This window comes from Motacilla alba, chromosome 3, assembly GCF_015832195.1.
Source record: "Motacilla alba alba isolate MOTALB_02 chromosome 3, Motacilla_alba_V1.0_pri, whole genome shotgun sequence".
In the NCBI taxonomy this organism is placed as follows: domain Eukaryota; kingdom Metazoa; phylum Chordata; class Aves; order Passeriformes; family Motacillidae; genus Motacilla; species Motacilla alba.
Window position 1 is genome coordinate 99,013,712 of NC_052018.1, and position 15,035 is coordinate 99,028,746.

Here is a 15,035-nt window from a genome sequence, read left to right on the forward strand (position 1 = left end):
ACAAGGACAAGTGCCATGTTTCTGTTGGAAAAATAAGATCTGTGGTCTTTAGAGAAATAGAATAGGGCTCTTCTCCACCTGCTGCTCACTTTTTTCTGTTTGCTCTTGAGTGTTACAGAGTCGTGTCCAGGAGAATGCCAATACTGTGATATTTCTTACCTTCATGGAGTTTCACAAGAGGCAGTTTTTTAGCAGTGTGGGTCAGTTGCCTGTGTAATTGGACCACTTGTGACTCCCTGACAAACTAGATTGGAGGGGAATGTGATTCAAGGACTTGAAACCTGCAGAGAGAATTCAGAACAACAGCATACTGCAGATGGTTTATTTGTTCAACGTAGCCGTGTGGGACGTAAATTAGTGAAGTGCGATTAACAGTACCATTAGTTTAACTGCAATGCTAGGCTCTGTCCTTGCTGAATGAATACCACTGATTCCTATAATGAAAGCTGGGAATCCTCTGCAGTGCTGGTGGACACCAGCTTGCCTCCTGAGGGCCACTGGTGGGCTCTGAGTTGCCACATCCCTTTTCATGGGAACTGAGACCTACTGGTCATTGATAAGGTGTCTTTTTTTTCCATTGTAGTTGGTCCCAGGCAGTTGTACCCAAACTTCTGAGTGAGTAGAGTGATCCATTGTCTTGTATTGAGTAAAATCTGAGAGATGATTATGTATTTGAATGTGCCTCTGAGAAGACAGGAGTATCCGCTGCAGTGTAGTAACACCATCTGGTAGCATAATTTTTAGACAGAAATGACTAAACTTTTAAAAACTGCACCTGTAAATGACAGTCTGCATTTTTGGAAGACACTTAGGTGGTTTTGTAAATGTTGAGCTTGTCTTGCTTGAGAAATGGAAGGTTTGTAAAATGCATTAGAGATATGTGTTGGAAGAATAGGTGTGTTTGGACTTCAAAATCATGGCATTATTTTCAATTTTATTGTCAATTAAAAAAAATTATTTCTTTCTTAATGGTTATATTGACTGTTCCTTAAATAGAAGTATAAAGAAAAGCAGGCACAAATATAAATCTTGATGTACAATGCTGTTTCCACTCTTTTGTACCTGCTATGTGTATTTAAGTAGATGCTTTCCAATCCACTGTTTTGCCAGTTTTTGTTCCAATAACTTGACCAGATGCAGTGAATTGCAGTGAGTTGTCTGCTGCTTTTGTCACAGAATCACAAAGTGGTTTGGGCTGGAAGGGACCTTTGAAGTCCGATGCACTGTGGACACCTTCCACTAGATCTGGTTGCTCAAAGCCCCATCCAACCTGGCCTTGAATACTGCCAGGCTTGGGGCATCCACAGCTTTTCTGGGCAACCTGTTCCAGTGCTTCACCCCCTCAGAGTAAGGAATTTCTTCCTTGTATCTAATCCAAATCTACTCTCTTTTGGATAAGAACTGTTGCCTTTGATCTTGTCACTCCAGACCTCATGTAGAAAGTCCCTCTCCCCCTTTCTGATAAGATACCCTTTAAGTATCAATAGGCCATCATGAGGTCTCCCCAGAGCCTTCTCTTCTCCAGGCTAAAAACCCCCAAGTCTCCTAACCTTTTCAAAAAGGGGAGCTGTTCCTTTCCTCCAGTCCTTTTTTGTGGCTCTTTTTCTAGACCTGTCCCTAACAGGTCCATACCTTTCTTTGCTGGGGGCTTCAGAGCTGGATGCAGCACTGCAGGTGGAGTCTCAGCAGAGCAGAGTAGAAAAAGAGTCCTCCCCCTCCCCCTCGACCTGCCCATCTTTCTTTTTACACAACCCAGGATGCAGTGGGCTTTTTTGTTTGTTTGTTGGTTGGTTTGTTTGTTTGTTTTTAGATATTGGAAGATTTCCTTTGTAAATGTAATTAATAAATTGAAATTGAGACAAAAGTCATAGTGATGTAATGGCAGTGAATGCGGTGCAGCTTGTGACACAAGTTATATGAAAGCCCAGAATGTTCCTGGAACACTGCTGGCAAAGTCCCATACCTCTTAGGAGTGCTGTTAACTTTGTTACTCTTCAACTTGTGGCAGAGGTCTCTTCCTGTGGAATTCAGTCTAAGAAAATTTGTACTGGAAAACTTGTAACATAGTGCCATTCATGTGTTAAAATGCAAAATCAGGACAGTATGAAACAGTGACGTTGGTGGGAGTTTTCATTTGAATAAATACTCAGATAGTAAGCAGGCCTTATTCCTTGGTACTGTTGCAGAATAACTTGATTGATTGACTATTCATCATAGAGTAAATTAAATATTTATATTCTGTAGAGATCTTGCTGGAGTAGCTTCTTAGGCATCTGTCAGTGATGATATTTAACTTTATCAACTTTTTCCCCTTTGAGATTTTTTTATTTCTTTTCTGGGTAGAATTTTTTTTGTATGTGGTATTGGAAAACCCCTTAAGTGTCTTTTTCTGTCTGTCTCCTTTGTAATATATTGAGTAGTATCCCTATTTAGTAAATGACTCAATAAATTAATTTCACTCTGTCATGCTTGTTTTCTGAATCCGATTACCAAAACTGCAACACATACAGCTTCAGCGTGTGGCTGAGCTCCAGTGCAATGACACACAATGTGAAGGTGGTTAAATATTCCTTAAGAAGCAACTGTAAAATATGCCACCCATAATGCCAGTGAATAAATGCCAACTTCGGTATGAGTGTTTTTTTAAAATGTGCACCTTGCTGAGGTTATTAGTCACTCTGAATTCAAGGACATGTGAGTGCAGACTTTGCATAAAGCTCCAGGAGTGGCTTACCTGTGAAGTGCTGCTGCATGATTTTCAGAAGATGGCTTGCTGTGAATTTTAAAACTCCCTCATTGTGGATGAAGTGCGGCAAATGCCATTTTGTAATTGAGGCCATGTAAGTTAGTTATTCTACCTGTATTTCCAACAATGAAGTTGAAAAAATCTCTTTGCTGAGATCAAAGAAATGTTGTCATCATGAAAGGAAATACTGCAGTATTTGCTGAATAGGGTAAGGAAACAGAAGAATGAAAATTCTGCATCTTTTCTAACATATGTATAATTGTAATCTGTTATAATTCACACTAATCATGGATTAGTGTGAAGATTATGCTGTTGGCCTTCTGTTTAAAAGTAGAGGAATAATGAAAATGGTGAAAATATTGCTGCTTCCCTTAACATAAATGTGGATGAAAAGGAAGCATCACACAGAATTGTAGCAGCAGCTGTGACTTTAGTTTGAGCATACCAAACTCAGACAAAGATTTTGGGAAAATAAATCCACATCTAGAAGTGAGACAGACCCTAAAATTGTATCAGTCCTAAAAAGACTTATGTAAAATAAAGGCTTGAGTAAAATACAGAAATTACTTAACTCTGGGGAAATTACTTCCCCCAGCCACAGCCATTTAGTGGTTTTGTTTTGCTCTGCCACTTGTGTGGATAAGTTAATTAAACTGTATCTTTTACATCTGTGAAAATGGAAGGAGCCAAATGTTGCAGCTAGCTAGAATGGTCAGTCACAGCTCTCTTTGGAGAGAAGATACCTCCACACTGCCCAGGATTATTGCATTTTTAAACAGTGTTTGTTATAGGTGAGAGATCATGGATGAAGCTGTGGTGGGGTGACCCTGGCTGGGCATCAGGCGCTCACCAAAGCCTATCTCATTCGCCTGCTCAGTGCGACAGAGGAGGGAGAGAAAATACAACAAAAAGGTCAAGGTAAGGACAGGGAGAGCCAGTTACTGTCATGGGCAAAACAGACTCGACTCAGGGAAATCAATTTAATTTATTATCAATCAACTCAGAGTAGGATAACGAGGAAATAACTGTGTTATTCCTGAGGCAATGGAGCCCATTGCTGATGGCCTCAGCCTTGTCCAGCAGGCATCCCTCCTGGACCCATCTGGCATTGGCTCTGCTGGATACAGGGAAAGCTTCCAGCAGCTTCCTCAGCTTCCTTACCTGAAAGCTCCTGCTACCAAAACCTTCCATGCAAACAGAAAACAGAAGTGTTTGAAATTTTAAAAAAAGGGGGAAATATGATCTTTGTGCTGGAAATTGTAGTCCAATATTTGTTAATTATAGAAGTTTATTTGGAATACACAGGACTATAGGATTGCAAAAGCTGATCTATAATACAGTCACAGAAATCATGGTAATAGGCAACTGCTTATATTTTTTTAAAACTTTCTCATTCTACTAATTTTATTTTTTTGAAACCTCATGAAAGCAGGTTATTTGCCAGTGATTGACTGATGCTGTAAAGGCATCCTTGTATGTCTGTCTCCAGAATAATTATCACATTCTAGATTGTGTGCTCAGTACCACTATTTCCATTACATTGCCATTTACCCGTGGTGTAAATTGGAACCACATGAAAAATGGGTTGGTAGAAAGATGGGGTCAAGCTGTGAACTGATTAATAATTAAAAGATCTGAGCACACCACTTGAAATTTTTGGTGGTGTCTGATTCCTTATTATTTCAGTTTTTAAATTTTATTACATATCAAGGTAGGCAAGCTTCTGTGAGAGCTAATATTTTTGAGGAAAGGAATAGAGAGAACGTGCACTATTTCAATGGCTGTTCATAATTTGGGACTGCCAAACCAATGACATTCATGCTGACATTCTGTCTTTCCAGGCAATTAAGTAATATATATTGAGGTAATTAAAGACAATTGCTTGCAATAGCAGAAAATTGTTATAATAATTTTGTTTTCCAGATAACAATGAAGATTTATAATTTCTGTGACCACATCCAGAGTTTTACTCCCAGAATTGACAGGGAAACCATAAATAGTTGTTATTCCATTATACTAAATGCCAGGGTATAAATTTAACTCTGTTTTATTTAAAAATCCATGAGGACACATTGTGATCCTTATGTTAAATGGATCTGCAGCAGTTAAACCTAAGCCCATTCTTGGTTTTCATAAGCGTCTTCATATTTTGTTGTACCTGTTGGACACAAATCATATACACAGCTTGAAAGGGCATGAAACCTTTTTGAAGGTTTTAAAAGAAGACTTTAAATTAATGTTGAGGTGAAAGAAAAGCAAGTTTCAAAATACTTCTACTTTGCAATGATTTAATCAGGTAACTACAAGCCTATTAGCAAATTTGGTCACTTGTATGGTATTCCCTCATGTTCTGTGACATTTACAAGATTCTAATAACGACTTTTTCTCCTCCAAAACTAGGAAGGCCTTTGCTGGCAGAAGCTGTTTTAAAAGCTTTTGTAACAACAAAACAAAATACATCTTGCTTTCAACAACATAGCCTGGGTGTGATGCAGTCAAGAGGTGCATTTAATTGTCAGTAACCTGGGAAGTTGTAACAAAATGGGCAGCTTGGGCTATACCGAGAGTTTTTATTCAATAGGACTTCCTTTTTCTTTGTTAATGACTGTGGCTGAAAAGCTTCATCAGGGTGTAAAGAGCAGTCATTCATATGGAGGACATTCATATCTATGTCTGTTGATCTTTGATGATGTGTTAAAATTTTTTTTAAAATGGGCTTTATCAGTTTAGAGATCATACAGACATAGTGAAGTTATATGCTGTTTTGAGAATTAATGCAGGTTACTCTGATGCCATTCACACTAACTGTACCATTGCCAGTTTCTTTATTATGTTATGTTTTGTTATGTTTTCCTCCTGGACTATTGCAGGCTTTATCAGTGTAAATTTTGGTTATGTACATAATACTGCCTATTTTACAGACATTTCACTCATTACTTTAAAAACCTAAATTGTTTAAGTGATGTAAAAATACCTGGGTTTTCTAAGTATAATTGCAGGGGTTTTATTTAAAGCATTTTAATCATCTCCAGTTTTGCCTGTTAGCAAGGTCCTTTTTATCCTAAGAAACAAAAAGTGAAAGACAAGCAAATGGTTTGAGATTATATGGATAATTAAGTTAATGGTCGTGAAATAGAACCTCAGGAATCAAAAATGCAGTAGAGGAGCATCAAGATGGTTTTCTAAATGCTGAAGGGTTTGGACAGGACATGCAGCAGAGTGACTGAGGGAATCACAGCCTCAGGGGTTTACTCTCTGTCTTAAGCCAAAGCTGAAAGTACAGCAAGGAGAGCCCCCACCGTGGCCCGTTGTGTGCAGCCCTCTGATCTCAAAGGTAGTGCCGGTCACTGGCCTCAGAAAGGACCTTTATTGGAAGTATTGAGTAGGTTCAAGTTCTGAACTTCTGTCCTTGTGAGGAATCTGCTTCTCTGTCCTCATCTCCCAGGTTTCTTGCTGGGCTTTTGATGCTCTTTTTGCAGGGGTTTAGCAGAAGTTGCCGTTCATGGGGCTGAGTGCTTCAGTTCGAGTCTTGGCAATAAGCCACAGGACAGCCAGGGTGGTGTCACTCAGACAACTCCTCCTTCTTTTGAAGTTATGAAAGCAGAAATAGGGTCCCTTTGAAAAAGGCGTCTGAACGCAATAGGTGCCCTGACAGAAGTTGCTTGGTAGAGGAAAACAAAGCCAAGAGCACTGGGAATGTGGTGCATTGACATCACCATGCACTAGAGGGCCCAGCCTGCATATAACCATTTCCCAAGAAGGAAAATGGGAGTAGACTGGAAGAACTTCTGAGAAATTACAGTGATTTGAGGAGGAGAAAGAGCTGTCTGAAGCCAACAGGGCTCAAAACAGGACTGAATGTGGAGAAAGGTGATAGAGTGACAAATGCATTCAACCTGAAAATGTAATCAGACAAGCATGTTCCCCTGCTGAAGAAGGGATTTAGCAACTTTGAACTCAAAATCATGTGATTTTTCTCCCTCCTCCTGGCTAGATTAAAAAGGGGAGTGATGTTTTTAATATTATATTGTGCTTAACAAACCATTGCGTGCTGTGTCAAGTTCATTTTCCCTATCTGCTCTGGCTAAAACCCATTGCTATCTGTAGTCTAGCCTGAAGGTGACAAGAGATTTGAATCATTGTAATTAGGCACTCATCATGCTGCAAAAAGATACAACTATCTTGATGAATCAGTATGAAAAAAATAAAAAGCTGTGGTTTTTTTTTTTTCCTTAACTGCAGTTGATGCCTGGAAATATGAGAGCAGGAATGAGCTCAGCAAGAACTGAGGCAGCTTCCTCAGCATGACAACTATTGTCCTGTTCTCTGTGCAGAAAAAATTGAGTGGCTTTTGCCCCTCCAAGTCCTGTTGACACCTTCAAGTGTTCTTGGACCTCTCCCAGGTTTTATTTGACAAATATTTTCATGTGTGCCACTTCTTTCTGATTCTCAGAAATACACAGAAAGAATTCACTTTCTGCACTTAAGTAAAAGCTATGAAATGAGGTATTGTTTACCTTTTAAGACTGTTGCTCCAGGGCACACTTTTGCTGTAAAGTATAAGTGATGAAAAAAGGGATCTGCCCAGGTTTGTGGTTGGATATGGCAGAAATAGGGTATAAGGAGTTTTATCCCTCTGGGGAAAGGCATATCCATGCACACCAAAAAGTAGGTTTTGTGACACTTATTATGGCTGCTTATTACAGCTGTGTTAATAATCAAATTTTGTTCTGATTTTTGCCTATGTTTTAGAAAAGGTGCAGAAAAAAAATCCTGCAATATATATGGCTTTCACTAGGTAGAGATGCATTGCTATTTTCACCTTTTCTTTCTGGGGACAATGAGTTACCCTTCATAATTTTTATCTGAAGATACTTTATCTTATCACTCATCCATGCATCTTTCTTCAGAGCCTGGATAACATTCCTTTTTATTATTAAGATGTTGCATTGTTTGAAAATGAATCAGGGAATGGCATTTACTGTCCAGTAGCATGCCTTATGAAGAGTGGAGTTTTATGATAATCACAGGGTGTCTAAATTCAGGGTTCTAATGCCAATTTTTAAGTGCTCTAGTTTTCAAAAGTGAAATGTGACTATGGATTTATATACTTATTTCAGTAGTGGCAGCTGAAATGGGATAACATACTTTGGGAGGAGCAGGGAGCAAGCAGAATGTCGCATACCCTACATGACTACCCTGTAATAGATCTTTCAGAGCTTTGAAGAGTGGGTGTTTTTAATGACTATGTTGTATCATTTAATAGGTAATTTTTAAAAGTTACACACTTTTGCAAGTCAGTGTTAAAGCTAAACAGATCTGGAATGTGCCAAAAATAGATTTCAAGCTGGGCTTTGTAAAAACTTACTGTTCTAGAGTGAGCAATTACTAATTCTGTTGATATGAAAACTTTGTCTCTATTGAGATTATCGTTTAAATCAGTAAATATATATATATATATATATACACACACACACACACATATATTCATATACTAAAATTAATTTGGCTTTGCAACCTTAGGTATTTAACAAGAAATGTACCTGAGAGTTTTCTTTTCTTCCAATGATGAACTAAAGACTTAGCTCAAAGTAGCAGCCCTAGTTTGCAGATAGATAACAGATGCATTTATATCCAGAGCACTGTTATTTCCCTTCTTGGATTTTTATCATCACCTGACTTATAGAAGTAAAATCTGCTGAGTAAGGACACGACTTTTTTTTTTCTTACCTGAAGGGACAAGTTCACACAGTCTACCTTCCAGTTCACACATTCACTACCTTCCATCCCACATTCATTTTTGGGACATGTTGGCTGACTTAATACATTTGGTGGATAAGGCAGAGATTTTAAAAGCTTCAAATGTGAATGTGTTTTTTTTTAAATTCAAGGAAATGCAAATTGGTGTTCCTTTCCTCAGATTGCTCAAGAAAAGACTGTGACCTGAGCTCAAGGATAGTTTTCAATTTGGCGCTTGATATCAGTCATTAACTACGGAGGTCCTGGTGGCTGAGAAGACTCCAGAAGCAATGGTGTGCTGCTTTGTCCTTGGCTGGCACCAGAGTTACATGTAGTGGTAGAGGAGAGGAAGGAAAACGGAAATGAAGGACATGGCTACAATGAAGTGAATGAGCTGAATGTAATGTAGAGGGAATTTGGGAAACTCGAGGGAAAAGTGAGGAACCTAACACGGAGGTTTGGGAATATGAGGTTGGGCTTGTACATCGCCAATGCATAGAAAATCAGACAAGTTGCAGTATCCTTCACTGTTTTGTCTGTCCTTTGGATTACAACCTGTATGTGTTGTGGCATACAAGAACACTGAAAATAATTTTTTAAGTAGTGTGTAATTCTTGTTGCCATTTTGTTTTCAGAACTCACTTATTCATCATGGGCTATGTTTCCTTTGTTTTCTGCTGACAGAAGAATGCCTCCTTGTTCTTACATGTTGATATATGACTTCGTTTGAGGGAGAATGTTGGTGTTGCCTTTAGCACAAATGATGTATGCATTTGCATTTCTGGAACTCTTTCAGAGTTTCCCATTTGCTTTTATCTCCTTTACAGAATGAGCAACTATTTTCTACTTTATCTTTTCTGAAGATCAGTGTAGATTGTTGATTACAGGGTGCAATAAATTACCTTGTCGACTTTTGCCACATTTCATGTTTAGGTTATATATCTGAACAATGTTGAAGATTTATAGAAAACTTTAAAAATTAATCCGAGATGTAAACGCTTGAGAACAAAAGGGTTTTTTTTTTAACTGGATTTTATTTCTAAAAGCCTACTGCATAAAATTGCATATCTCTATCTAGAACAAGCTTTTTAATTTTAATTGCTAAAGGGGTTTTAGAGTGATTTATTAGACACCTGACTGCAAAACTGAAAGTGTATCATTGTAATCCTATTGTTGTCTTTATTTGCCTAAACCAGTAAAACAGGGAATTTGAAAATACAGTGGTCATTAGAATAAAAAACAGAGGTTTTTTATCATGTTTTGTTCTTCAGTTTGCTTTTAAAGGAATTTGTTTTCCTACTGTATTTTAAAATAGACTTGAAAATCTCACTGTAGTCACAGTGTGATTCTCCATTATTTTTTATCTGAAATTACTGCATGGGTAGGAGAAATTTGTAAATTTTACTTTTTCAGTAGTCTGATGAATGACTTATTCACTTCTGGGCAGCATATTTTGTTTTCCAGTTGCAATATATAGAAGCAGTTTAGTTCTTGCCTCTCTATTCAATTTTGGCCTTCTAATCAGAACTAACACTTTGAACACATCAGTGTTTTGAGCTGGAAATATTATTCAAACTGAGCCTTTTTATCCACAAGTTGCTTGGAGTGAATTTTGGAATTCCAGAAGAAGAGAACTGGGCTAACTACTTTTAGCAGGCAAATTTTTGTTTTTCAGAAAGAATAAACCATTTCCAGTCTAGCCACCCATTTCCTTTTTTTTTTTTTTTTTGTTTTTTTTTTCAAATGTCTTGGTCTGAGGTCTCAGGAAGATTCACAGAAATTTCTTTTGTGGTTTCAGAGGATCATAAAGTGATTTTAAAAAAAAGAAAAATGAGGAAAAAGCAACAGGCATTTAATTCCTGGTTCCTTTTTTTTTTCCTGTGTCAGTTTGTTACATATAGAATTTCAGTTTTATACTTTCAGATTTGAAAAGATCTCAAAGTGATTTTTCTTCTTGAATTCTGTAAATTCAGATAAAAAGCATTAAAAGACCCTGAATTCTACTAAAAATCAAACAAGGCCTTTTAACAACTTTCTGAGAGGAAAGGCAAGGGTTCTTCACCTTGTCTCCCCCTGCCCCACTGCCTTCCCCCAAACAGGACCTTCCTTTAGCCCTTGGGCAGTTTTTTCCCCCATTCCTTTACCATATAAACTTGATTACATGTCTCTGAATGCAGTTTAAGGGATCCCTGGGCAAAGGGCAAGTCAGACCTGAAACAGGAAAAGCGTTCTTGCTCCATAGAAATGAATTTGAATGGTTACCTATTTTCTCAAGGTAATATTTGTCTTTTAAAAGCAGCACCTAACTTTTTATTTTTGTAGTCTTTCCGTTTCTTCTGGAATGTTCATTCCTAAATACCTCATAAGTTTCCTTGCCTGTTGAAATTTCAAGAACTCTGCTAAATGTGTTTTCTTTGTCGGTGGTTTCTTTCCCTATAGCTATTTTTGCTTAGAATTTGTCTTGATTTCAGACACGTTTTCCAAGAGGTCAGCTACTGTTTTTTTACTATAGATGAGATTGACAGCTGGAGGTTCTTTACCATAATTATTGCTTGAATTGTCCTGTAAGTTGGAGTTTTTTGTGTTTTGGCAGGGCAGGGATGTGTGTTTGTGTTAGTACCTCTTCTGCCTGTTCTTTGGGTTTGATGTATTAGAAACTTTCAAAGACCAGAGTTTATTGTGGTGGTGTTACAGGTGCAAGCTGAGAAATCAGCCTGTCTTCTTTTGTGACTGTGGCTTTCAAGGCTTTTAAGTTTTTTTAAGGGCAATTCTGTGTTGCAAAGAAGAAAAAATAGCAATTACCTTGTAGTGAACACTGACATCTCCCCTCTCTGTTTGCGCTGACCATGTGTTACCACATGCATGGCTCTGGGAGATTGGGAATTACCAGCAAAATCCCAGCGATGGCTGCTATGGAAGAACACAAGTACATGGGAACACTGTAACACATTTAAGAATTATTTCCTTTTAATCCATAGAAAGTGTCACAATTTTCATAAGTTTCATAACTTCCCTGAAGTGATGGTGGGTTGCTTTTTTTTTTTTTACTTTTTTCAAATGGCATGTGGTAACTCAGGTTGAGCAAAAACCTTGGCCTGGAGCAGAAAGTTGCAAAGTCCTTTATATTTGATAGATTTTTTTCTTTCTATTTTTTAAAGTATAAATTCTAAATACTCTTGTCTGCTTAGGATTATCTTAATAACAAATAAGCGGTACAGTTCTTGGGAATCTTTTTTTCAATGCTCTTTTCTTGTACCTCACTTGATTTACGCAGCGCCTCTGTCACTCCAGTGAGAGAATGACCATAATTATTCTAACAAAGTTTCTAAACTTGATAAGTTTCTAAACATAGACTCCACTGTGCTCAAGGTAAGAGCCACCATTTATTATGAGTTCCTCATTTGGAACATCCTCTTCTGGACATTGCTGATGAAGTACAGTCCTAATTCTTTAATTTTTAATATCATGAGCCACTAAGGCAGTCTTTGTTCTCCCAATGTTGCCACATAAGAAGCCTTCCCAAACATAGTGCTATGCCTCTTCCAAAAAAGTGGATTTTTGGAGGGTTTTCCCCACTTTCCACCTGCCTTCACAATATTTTCTCCCTCTTTCTATGCATGATTAGTGAGACAAAGGAGGATTTGAGTGTTGTGCAGGGGTAGTCAATTTGACTGGCAGTGAGAAGTGACATTTGCATTTACAGTGTGTATTTAGTGGCTTGGGATGACAGCCTGGAAGTTCCCCGTCTCAAAATGTTTGCTGGCACGTGTACTGAGTTTGCTTTAAAAAATGGTAATAAAATAAGTCTTCCTTAATTTTAGAAGTCTTTTCACTTCAGGTAAGTTTTGGTGACATCTATATTTTTTCTCTTGTTTTGGTGACAATGGTGTTAATATCAATGTCGTTTATATCAAGGCTTACTGGATATTGATTCTATTGGAATAAATTTTAAAGTTAACCTTGTGTTGGGAATAATTTCTATTTAAATTGCATAAAAATCAGTCTTTGTTGTAACTTGGAGACAAAAAATATATTGAGAAAGCTTTGAACAGACTTTCTGATGCAGGGCCAGCTATATCAGTTTGTGATTAGATGAAGTGCCATGGATTTATTAATGGGACTGGTAAGAGGAGTATTGTTATTGCAATATTGAATTTAAACTTTTATCTCATTGTTCTCATTGGGCAAAATTATTGTAGCAGATTTGAGAATGGGAATTTCACCCCACGATTTTGTTTTCTATAAATATAAAAGCATGCAGGTGTTTACAGGCAAGCAAACGTGTCTCCATATAAAACATGGGTTTATGAGAGACATAAGAACTGTGTAGTATGAACGGGTATTTTGAGGCTTAAACTGCAACCAAGCAAAAATGTGCAGCCTTCCCCTTTTGTCTATAATAGGGTCGACATTGGGAGCCATGATCCCTTTGATCTTTACATAAAACAGATGAAAATGCATAAATTGCGTCTAATCAGAGATGAATTAAAGGAAAATAGCCTCCCGGAGGACAAAGCACCCCAGGCACCCATCAACAGCCTTACCAAATGACAGACCTAGAGGAGACTTCAAAGCTGCAAACACAACTGCCAGTGAAATCCACCAAGAATCAAGATGCCATTATTAAAAAAATATAAAATTCACAGTTTACAAGTGCCCAGAACTCTCTCTTTAAGAGGAAGTGCCAGAAACACACTACATGGACTTGCTTTTTAAGTCACTAAATGTTCTTTTTCTTTTAGGAGACTTGATAAAGGCAATACTTGCTTGTTTAATTTAGTCCAAAAATGTGCTCAGGCATTACAAACATTGGTAATTTTAGTGTCAGGTAGGGTTCATTCCATTTGAGTGGCATATTGTTTAGAAGCTGAAGTATATGTTTTAGTGGAAGCAGATCAGAGCTTTATTGTAATTTCTTCCTTGGTTGTCATCTTCATTTGTCCCTGTGAACACAAGCATGGTTAACATTCCTCAAATTGCAGAAGAAGAAGGAAATGTAAGTCTTAGGTTTGGTTTTGGAAGGGAGGGAAGGAAGATTTGAGGCAATAATTTTATTATGAGCATTTTCTCTCTGTGGAACAAAGAATAACTTCATCCCAAGTTAAATGAGAATTCAGATCGTCTTCTAGCTCAGGTAACTAATTTAAATACTATTTATATATTAATATCAGTAATCATAAATATAAGAAATAGGTTTGAATAAGGAATAGTAATTGCTTGTTTGTTTCTAGAGAGGTAACCTGAACATAAAATTTCCCATTTTTGTTAGCATTCTCTTTATAACAAGCTATCAAAACTTAAAGTTTTTAAAGACAGACCACAATTTTATGGAGTACAAAAATTCCACTTTTGATAAAGACTGATGTAGTCCCTACAATATAAATATTGTTATAGGAAGGATTTTACCTGCTATCAATTGTATACTTTTCTTATTCATCGTGTACAGCATAACATCTATATGCAAGCCCACATAAATTTGAGAGTCATTTAGTGACATAAAAAGAACAAATGACATTTCCAATGTGTAACTGGTAATGAAATTGTTCAGTAGGATGAATTACTTGCTGTAGGTGAGATCAGAAAGGTTGCCTGATTCATTTTGTAGGAACTTATTTTCAGTTGCTTCTGACCTTAATTGCTATAACTGAAGTATGTTAGGTCTACAGCTCTTGATTTTTGGAAGAAGTAAAAAGATTATGCCAATCTGTTTAAGGGTGAAGCTAGGAAAAATTGCCAAGGACTTTCTGTGTCTTAACATTTTTAAAGGTTCTCCCCGTTCCTGAAGACACTGATATCTCTGTTCCTTGGAGCAGACACTTTAAATAGGTTTTGAAAAATTGGACTTTGTCTGTGGCTTGTGAGACCTTTGCCATTTAGCTGTCCAAAGCTTACATTTTCAGAGAATGCACTCCTCTCACTTTTGGGTCCCTGGCCCACCTCCACGTGAATGAGCAGAAATTGACTCCTGGCACAACAGACATAGCTGGACTTTCTTCAGGAAGACTGATCCTGACTGATCCTATCAATAGCTGCACTGAAATGGCAGAAGACTGTAAGGCAGAGCAGGAAGTCTGCCTTGTTCTGTCAGGTGGGATGAGAGCTGCAAAGAGAAGAAAGTGAAGTCTGAAAATGAAGAAAAGAAAAATGTCTTGAATAAAACTTGATGGCCTGTAGCAGTGTGGAGCAAAAGCCTCTCTGATTCTGGACTTCTTCCCAGCATGAAAAAAAGAGGTTTTGTGCCACAGCTTATACAGCAAACTGTCCCCTTTACCTTAGTTTTTGCTCTGTTTCTGCCTAACAGCAAAGCCTCCTCTTAAATTGAGTCATACTGCATTGATTGATCAGCATGTAAAGCTGAAAACAAAGTCTATAATTCTTTACTTTCAGGAGTCCCTGGAAGATTTTTGCACATAATATGCTTCAGCGCTGCTGTTTGTTTCTCCTATCTTAAACTTCTTATTATTTTGGATACTTTAAATTAGACAGGACCTTATGTTGTTGGGACTCTCATCTGTGTCGTAGCTTGGCAGAGAGAAATCTCAGTTCACCC

The 15,035-nt window shown here is 37.6% G+C and overlaps 1 protein-coding gene across 30 annotated transcripts in view; it reads left to right on the top strand.

Moving 5' to 3' along the window:
- Positions 1 to 15,035, top strand: part of LOC119698727 (WD repeat containing planar cell polarity effector) — a 148,594-nt gene that overhangs the window by 6,711 nt on the left and 126,848 nt on the right. For 4 of the 30 annotated variants that reach the window (XM_038131077.1, XM_038131079.1, XM_038131078.1 and 1 more), the window contains exons 1-2: positions 2,217 to 2,840; positions 3,538 to 3,664. The exons of 18 other annotated variants lie outside the window; for them this stretch is intronic. The gene's annotated coding sequence lies outside the window, so the exon portion shown is untranslated. Of the gene's footprint in view, positions 1 to 2,215; positions 2,955 to 3,525; positions 3,665 to 9,907; positions 10,761 to 10,784; positions 13,620 to 15,035 lie in introns of those variants that run through there. 8 more of the 30 variants (XM_038131100.1, XM_038131088.1, XM_038131090.1 and 5 more) reach the window with 8 other exon arrangements.